Below are 9394 nucleotides of genomic sequence, written 5' to 3' on the forward strand. Positions count from 1 at the left end.
TACCAATGACCGCCTGGCTGATATCCATAAGTGAAACTGGGGTAGTACTGAGATGCAGAGGCGACCGCCTCCTGAGCAGCAGCGTGTTGGCGAGCTTCCTCCATTCCCCTCTCATATTCAGTTGCTTCTTCCCTGGTTACAACATATCTTCCTTTTGCCTGATAATCAAAAAGATAGGGAGCAGGAAGAGTAACAGGGACGACGTTGCGTCTGTCATAGATTAGTCGATAATGGAGGAATTGTTCATTCCTCTCAAGAAAATGATGATCAAACATAACTTCTTTATCCAAATAAACAGGAGGTACAATCATATCCCCCTCTCGTGGAGCTATATTAAGAAAATTAGCCACACGGGTTGCATAAATTCCTCCAAAGAAATCACCCCTTCTACTATTATTCTGCAACCTACGTGCAACTATTGCCCCCAAGTTATAACCTTTATAACCTGACACAGCACTCTTGAGGACACAAAGATCAGGGGCACACATGTAACATACCTCGTCCTTACCGTTAATGCATCTACCAATAAAGAGAGCAAAGTAATGTATAGTAGGAAAATGAATGCTCCCTATGGTAGCTTGTGCTACGTCCCTAGACTCTCCCACAGTAATACTAGCAAGAAAATCTCTAAATTTAGATTTGGGAGGATCATTAATATTACCCCACTGTGGGAGTTTGCAAGCAGTTGTGAAATCCTCTAAATCCATGGTATAAGATGTATCATAAATATCAAACATGACACTAGGAGAATTACGCGCAGAAATATATTCGAACCTCCACACAAAGGAATCGGTCAATTGATAATATTGAGGACACTTATCTTGTAAGAAGTCCTCCAGCTCGGCATTACGCACATATGCGTCAAATTCCTCCTTGAAGCCTGCTTCGACCATGAAATCATCGGATGGTCACTCACAAGCCCATACATTTGCGTCCCTTGGCAAATTACCATCTTGTTCACGTATAGCAATCCTTGGCCCTTTCTTTACCGAGGAACCTCATTGGTACATTCTTCTAAGCATATTTATTTTTCTGAAAATTTCTGAAATTTTAGTAACTTCAAAATAAAAGTGGATAAAACTAAACAAGATTCGTAGCAACTACTCCTACAAGTGCCTAGAGCCTATATCATGCATTGGAATTGCTTGGGACCTCAAAATTTTAACATGCAAGCTCAAGAACATGGTCACGTATGCAGCAAAAATTTGCAATGAATAAAGCACTAGAACAAAAACTAATTGGACCAATGGAGGAGTCACATACCAAGCAACAATCTCCCAAAGCAGTTTTGCGAATGGAGCTTTGAGCTAAGAGATCGAAAATTCCAGCAAAACGAGCTAGAACTCGTGCTTGAGCTGGATGGGGATTTTTTGGGATAGAAGATGAAGTGTGTGGGTGCTGGCATAAGTGGAGGGGAGCCACCATGGGCCCACGAGACAGGGGGCGCGCCCTACAGGGGGGCCTCCTCTCTCGTGGCCTGGTGCTTGCCCCTCCTGCAGTGTTTTCAGTGCCTAAAATCCTCAAATATTCTAGAAAAAATCAAACTAAATTTGCAGGGCAGTTGGAGCACTTTTATTTTCGGACTATTTTTTAATGCACAGATAATTCAGAAAACAGACGGATAATACTATTTTTGCTTTATTTATTCCAAATAACAGAAAGTAAAAAGAGGGTAAGGTTGTGCCTTCTAGTTTCATCCATCTCGTGATCATCAAAATGAATCCACTAACAAGGTTGATCAAGTCTTGTTAACAAACTCATTCTGAATAACACGGAACCAGAGAAATTTCGAATAACACTAAGTTACCTCAACGGGGATATGAAAATCCCAACAATAACAATATCATACTTTTTCTTGACAGTAGGGAGAGGAAATTCAAAACCTCCAAAAATGATAGTTGGAACTTTTTCAATAGAATTGATGCTATGAACTTGAGATTGTTTCCTCGGAAAGTGTACCGTATGCTCATTACCATTGACATGAAAAGTGACATTGCCTTTGTTGCAATCAATAACAACACCTGCAGTATTAAGAAAAGGTCTACCAAGGATAATAGGCATACTATCGTCCTCAGGAATATCAAGAATAACAAAGTCCGTTAAGATAGTGACATTTGCAACCACAACAGGCACATCCTCACAAATACCGACAGGTATAGCAGTTGATTTATCAGCCATTTGCAAAGATATTTCAGTAGGTGTCAACTTATTCAATTCAAGTCTATGATATAAAGAGAGAGGCATAACACTAACACCGGCTCCAAGATCACATAAAGCAGTTCTAACATAATTTATTTTAATAGAGCATGGTATAGTTGGTACACCCAGATCTCCAAGTTTCTTTGGTATTCCACCTTTAAAAGTGTAATTAGTAAGCATGGTGGAAATTTCATCTTCCGGTATCTTTCTTTTATTTGTGACGATATCTAGCATAAGGATTTACTTTAAGCAGATCAGTTAAGCGCATACGTAAGAAAATAGGTCTAATCATTTCAGCAAAGCGCTCAAAATCCTCATCATCCTTAGACTTGGATGGTTTAGGAGGAAAGGGCATGGGTTTCTGAACCCATGGTTCTCTTTCTTTACTGTGCTTCCTAGCAACAAAATCTCTCTTATCATAACATTGATTCTTTGATTGTGGGTTATCAAGATCAATAGCAGGTTCAATCTCTACATCATTGTCTTTGCTAGGTTGAGCATCAACATGAACATTATCATTAACATTATCACTAGGTTCATTTCATCACCTGATTGAGTTTCAGCATCAGAGGTAGAAATATCATGGGGATTCTCAGGTGTGTCTACAGTAGGTTCACTGGAAGCATGCAAAGTTCTATCATTTTTCTTCTTCTTCTTTTTAGAAGAACTGGGTGCCTCTAAATTATTTCTCTGAGAAACTTGCTCGATTCTCTTAGGGTGGCCTTCAGGATACAAAGGTTCCTGAGTCATTCTACCAGTTCTAGTAGCCACTCTAACAGCAAAGTCATTTTTATTATTTAATTCATTAAGCAAATCATTTTGAGCTTTAAGTACTTGCTCAGCTTGAGTAGCAACCATAGAAGCATATTTGCTAACGCGGTGAAGTTCATCTTTAACTCTAGCCAGATTATCACCTACGCGTCCTATCTCGAAAGCATTATTCTTTAACTCTCTACCAACATAAGCATTAAAACTTTCTTGTCTAGCCATAAAGTCATCAAATTCATCTAAGCATGGGCTATGAAATTTAGTAGAGGGTATTTCAACTTTATCATATCTATAGAGAGAATTTACCTTTACTACCTATGTCGGGTTATCAAGACAATGTGGTTCTTCAGGCGGTATATTAAGACCATGTATTTCTTCAATAGGAGGTAAATTCTTAACATCTTCAGCTTTAATACCTTTTTCTTTCATTGATTTCTTTGCCTCTTGCATATCTTCTGGACTGAGAAATAAAACACCTCTCTTCTTCGGAGTGGGTTTAAGAATAGGCTCAGGAGTTGGCTCAATTGGTTCAGGAATTACTTCATGAACTGGCTCGGGAAGAGTCCAATTATTTTCATTAGTCAACATATTATTCAATAGTATTTCAGCTTCGTCGACTATTCTTTCCCTGAAAACACAACCAGCACAACTATCCAAGTAGTCCTTGGAAGCATCGGTTAGTGCATTATAAAAGATATCAAGTATTTCATTTTTCTTAAGAGGATGATCAGGCAAAGCATTAAGTAACCGGAGAAGCCTCCCCCAAGCTTGTGGGAGACTCTCTTCTTTGATTTGCACAAAATTATATATTTCCCGCAAGGCAGCTTGTTTCTTGTGAGCAGGGAAATATTTAGCAGAGAAGTAATAAATCATATCCTGGGGACTACGCACACAACCAGGAGCAAGAGAATTATACCAAGTCTTAGCATCACCCTTTAATGAGAATGGAAATATCTTAAGGATATATAAATAGCGAGACTTCTCATCATTAGTAAACAAGGTGGCTATATCATTCAACTTGGTAAGATGTGCCACAACAGTTTCAGATTCAAGGCCATAAAAAGGATCAGATTCAACTAAAGTAATAATATTAGGATCAACAGAGAATTCATAATCCTTATCAGTAACACAGATAGGTGAAGTAGCAAAAGCAGGATCGGGTTTCATTCTAGCATTAAGAGACTGCTGCTTCCATTTAGCTAATAATTTCTTAAGATCATTTCTATAACATAACCCTTAGGAACAACAGGTAATACATAATCACTATCATCAATAGTAGGTTGTTCAATAATTTCATTCCCCCTAACTCTAGCAAGTTGTTCATCTAGAAATTCACCTAATGGCAAAGTAGTATCACGCACAGAAGTAGTTTCATCATGCATAGCAGAAGTGGCATCATCAATAATATGCGACATATCAGAATTCATAGCAGTAGCAGGTTTAGGTGTCGCAAGCTTACTAATAACGGAAGGAGAATCTAGTGCAGAGCTAGATGGCAGTTCCTTACCTCCCCTCGTAGTTGAGGGCAAAATAGTAGTTCGATCGTCTTTCAAGTTCTTCATAGTGATCAACAGATATAAATCCCAAGTGACTCAAAGAATAGAGCTATGCTCCTCGGCAACGGCGCCAGAAATTAGTCTTGATAACCCACAAGTATAGTGGATCGCAACAGCTTTCGAGGGTAGAGTATTCAACCCAAATTTATTGATTCGACACAAGGGGAGCCAAAGAATATTCTTGAGTATTAGCGGTTGAGTTGTCAATTCAACCACACCTGGATAACTTAGTATCTGCAGCAAAGTGTTTAGTAGCAAAAGTGGTATGATAATAAAGGTAACGGTAGCAAAAGTAAAGATACATGTTTTGGTTTTTTTGTAGTAGTTGTAACAGTAGCAACGGAAAATTAAATAAGTGAAGAACAATAAGTGAAAAGCTCGTAGGCAATGGATCAGTGATGGATAATTATGTCAGATGCGATTCCTCATGCAATAGTTATAACATAGGGTGATATAGAACTAGCTCCAATTCATCAATGTAATGTAGGCATGTATTCCGTAAATAGTCATAGGTGCTTATGGAAAAGACCTTGCATGACATGTTTTGTCCTACCCTCCCGTTGAAGCGGGGTCCTAGCGGAAACTAAGGGATATTAAGGCCTCCTTTTAATAGAGAACCGGACCAAAGCATTAACACATAGTGAATACATGAACTCCTCAAACTACGGTCATCACCGAGAAGTATCCCGATTATTGTCACTTCGGGGTTGTCGGATCATAACACATAATAGGTGACTATAGACTTGCAAGATAGGATCAAGAACACACATATATTCATGAAAACATAATAGGTTCAGATCTGAAATCATGGCACTCGGGCCCTAGTGACAAGCATTAAGCATAGCAAAGACATAGCAACATCAATCTCAGAACATAGTGGATACTAGGGATCAAACCCTAATAAAACTAACTTGATTACATGGTAAATCTCATCCAACCCATCACCGTCTAGCAAGCCTACGATGGAATTAATCACGCACGACGGTGAGCATCATGAAATTGGTGATGGAGGATGGTTGATGATGACGACGGCGATGAATCCCCCTCTCCGGAGCCCCGAACGGACTCCAGATCAGCCCTCCCGAGAGAGATTAGGGCTTGGCGGCGGCTCTGTGTCGTAAAACGCGATGAAACTTTCTCCCTAATTTTTTCTCCCCGAGATGGAATATATGGAGTTGGAGTTGAGGTCGGAGGAGGTCCAGGGGGCCCACGAGATAGGAGGCCGCGCCCTAGGGGGGGCGCCCCTCTGTCTCGTGGACAGGCTGTGGGCCCCTGGCATTAATTCTTTTGCCAAAAAATCTTATTAATTCCAAAAAGTGCCTCCGTGGTTTTCCAGGACACTCCGAGAACTTTTATTTTCTACACATAAAACAACATCAAGGCAGTTCTGCTGAAAACAGCGTCAGTCCGGGTTAGTTTGATTCAAATCATGCAAGTTAGAGTCCAAAACAAGGGCAAAAGTGTTTGGAAAAGTAGATATGTTGGAGACGTATCAAGGCTCGAGCGAGGCAGCAGATGATGGATGAACAGGACCCCATTTCACCGTAGGCGCTCCAACAGAAGTCTGTTTCCTTTGTTTTGCGGTACGCCACACCCCTCCCGATCAACAGGAACCCGTTTCGACCGTAGGCACTCGAACAGAAGTCTGTTTCCTCCATTTTATGGTATGCCAGACACGTCCCGATGAACATGACCCTGTATCGACAGTACGCGGTCGAACAGAAGGCCATTTCCTCCATTCTACGGTATGCCAGACCCTTCCCAATGAACAAGACCTTGTTTTGGCCATACGCGGTCGAACAGAGGGCCGTTTTCCTCTGTTTTGCGGTACGCTAGACCCCGTTCCGACTGTTCCGTCCAAGCCATTTGGCTCCCACTAAACACAATGCATTTCGACCCAGTTTGTTGCCTCCCGGGGATTGGTGCTACACAAAGTGTCAGATAATACATGCGAAAAAGCAGAAAGCATGAAATTGACAAGATGTGCAAAGCACATGAGCTTTATTTATGCACGGGGTCTGCGCCCGGCTTTGTACGAAGGATTACATGCAACAGCGGCAAGACTTGTACAAAAGGTGGTTGCCGGAACAGGTTCCGGCAACCGCGCCCTACGGGTAAAACTTACGAAGATGCTCAATGTTCCAGGAGTTGCTCACCGGAATGCCATCTTCGGTCTCAAGGTGGACAGCACCAGGCCTTGTGACTCGTTTCACCCGGTAAGGGCCTTCCCACTTCGGCGTCAACTTGTTGGAATTCTTGGCGGACTGAACGCGCCGAAGAACAAGGTCGCCTGCCTCGAAACTTTTGGCACTAACTTTGCGGCTATGGTAGCGGTGCAAAGCTTGCTAATATCGAGCAGCTCGTACAGCAGCCTAAAGACGGTCCTCTCAAGGAGCAGCGCGTCATCTTGTCGCAGCTGCTCTTGCTCAAGCTCATCATAAGCGAGCACTCGAGGTGACCCATATACGAGTTCCGTGGGGAGAACTGCCTCTGCTCCATAGACTAGAGCGAAAGGTGCCTGGCCAGTGGCTCGATTTTGCGTCGTCCTGATCGACCAAAGAACCACTGGCAGCTCCTCAATCCAGTTCTTTCCGCACTTGCGCAGCCTGTCGAAAGTCCTGGTCTTGAGCCCGCGCAGCACTTCAGCATTTGCCCTCTCCGCTTGACCGTTGCTTCTCGGATGAGCAACAGAAGCGAAGCAGACCTTGGCGCCAAGATCTTGGACGTACTGCATGAAGGTGCGGCTCGTGAATTGCGTGCCGTTGTCGGTGATGATCCTGTTAGGGATGCCGAAACGGCAAACAATTGACCTGAAGAACTTGACTGCTGACTGTGCTATCACCTTCCTCACTGGTTCCACTTCCGGACACTTTGTGAACTTGTCGATTGCAACGTACAAGTACTCAAAGCCCCCGACAGCTCGGGGGAAGGGCCCGAGGATGTCGAGCCCCCAGACCAAAAATGGCCAGGATAAAGGGACCATCTACAGAGCTTGAGCTGGCTGGTGTATCTGCTTTGAATGGAACTGGCACGCTTCACACTTGGTTACTTGTGCAGTCGCATCCTGGAGGGCTGTCGGCCAAAAGAAACCTTGCCGGAACGCTTTGTCGGGAAGTGCTCTCGCGCCAATGTGGTGACCACATATGCCTCCATGTATCTCTGCCAACAGCTGTTGTCCGTCTTGCCGGCAAATACACTTCAATTTCACACCGTTGAGTCTTCTTCTGTACAGTATGTTGTCGACAAACTTGTACATACTTGACTGCCGGGCTACACTTTCTGCTTCTTCTTGCTCTTCGGGAAGTTCTCCCGTCTGAAGGAAATGGACAATCTGCTGTGCCCATGCTGGAGCTTGTGGCTCGACAACAAGGACTAAAGGCACATCTGCTGCTGCGGGAACATCCGCTTGTACGGCCAGGGCTTGCGGCCCAGCCGGAGCTTGATGTTCCCCGGCAAGCTTGTCGGAGCAAAACTTGTCGGGAGCGTCTGCTTCAATGGAACAAACCCTAGGGCTTGCCGGAGTAGACTGCTCCTCAGCACTCTTGGTGTTGATCTTGGGGACCTTCTTGGCGGCGGCTTCGGGGAGCTCTGCCGGAAAATAGTCACCAGAAACCAACTTCCTCTTCTTGCTCTGTCCAGTTGATGGTGTTACAGACGGTTGAGTCAGCTTGAGCACAAAAATCTCTGGTTCCACAGGTAACTTAAGTGCGGCGCACTTTGACAGGCCATCGGTAATGTCGTTCTGAGCTCTTGGAGCATGCTCCATCTGCAGGCCGTCAAAGTGCTCTTCTAGCTTCCTCACTTCATCAACGTAAGATTCCATCAATGGACTTTGATAATTCTTGTTCACTTGGCGGACGACAAGCTGTGAGTCACCCCTGACAATGAGCTTCTTGATCCCAAGGTCTGCTGCGATCCTGAGACCGGCAAGCAAGCCTTCATACTCTGCAGTATTGTTTGTTGCTTGCTCCTTGGGAAAGTGCATCTGGACTACATACTTGAGGTGCTCTCCGGTGGGTGCTACAAGTAGCACACCAGCACCGGCGCCTTGTAGCGAAAAGGCACCATCAAAGTACATCAGCCACTCTTTGCTTGCCTCCTTGACGGGGATGCTCGTTTCTAGAATTTCTTCATCTGGTGTTGGCGTCCATTCTGCTACGAACTCTGCCAATGCTCTGCTCTGGATAGTCGAAGTGCTCTCAAACTTGAGGCCAAAGCTTGACAGTTCCAGTGCCCACTCGACAATCCTGCCTGTTGCTTCTGGATTTTGCAGTATCCTCTTCGGCGGAAAACGAGTGACAACTATGATCTCATGTGCTTGGAAGTAATGGCGCAGCTTTCTCGAGGCCATGAGAAGGCCGAAAAGCAACTTCTGCACACCAGAGTACCTTGACCTAGCCCCCTACAGCAGGGAACTCACAAAGTAAACTGGGCGCTGCACCATCCTCTTCTGCATCCCTTCATATGCCTGCGCAGATCCATCTTTGCCGGGACCAGAGCTTGTCGGCGAAGCCCCCTGCTTGTCGTTGGATGCGTTTGCCGTGGTTGCTGGCTCATCATCTGCCTCCCTGTCCGCCACTAGCGCAACACTAACCACTTGATTGGTTGCCGCTATATACAGCAGCAACTTCTCTTGTGGCTTAGGTGCGACAAGTGTTGGAGTGGAGGACAGGTATCTCTTCAAGTCCTGCAGCGCAGCCTCCGCTTCCGGAGTCCATTTCATTGGACCTGCCTTTTTCAATATTTTGAAAAATGGCAGGGCGCGCTCAGCAGATCTAGAGATGAACCTGCTGAGAGCAGCCACGCAACCGGCAAGTCTTCGTACATCCTTGACGTGCTTCGGTGCTTCAATCTGCTCGATGGCCTTGATC

This window comes from Triticum aestivum, chromosome 5B (assembly GCF_018294505.1).
Source record: "Triticum aestivum cultivar Chinese Spring chromosome 5B, IWGSC CS RefSeq v2.1, whole genome shotgun sequence".
Lineage (NCBI taxonomy): Eukaryota > Viridiplantae > Streptophyta > Magnoliopsida > Poales > Poaceae > Triticum > Triticum aestivum.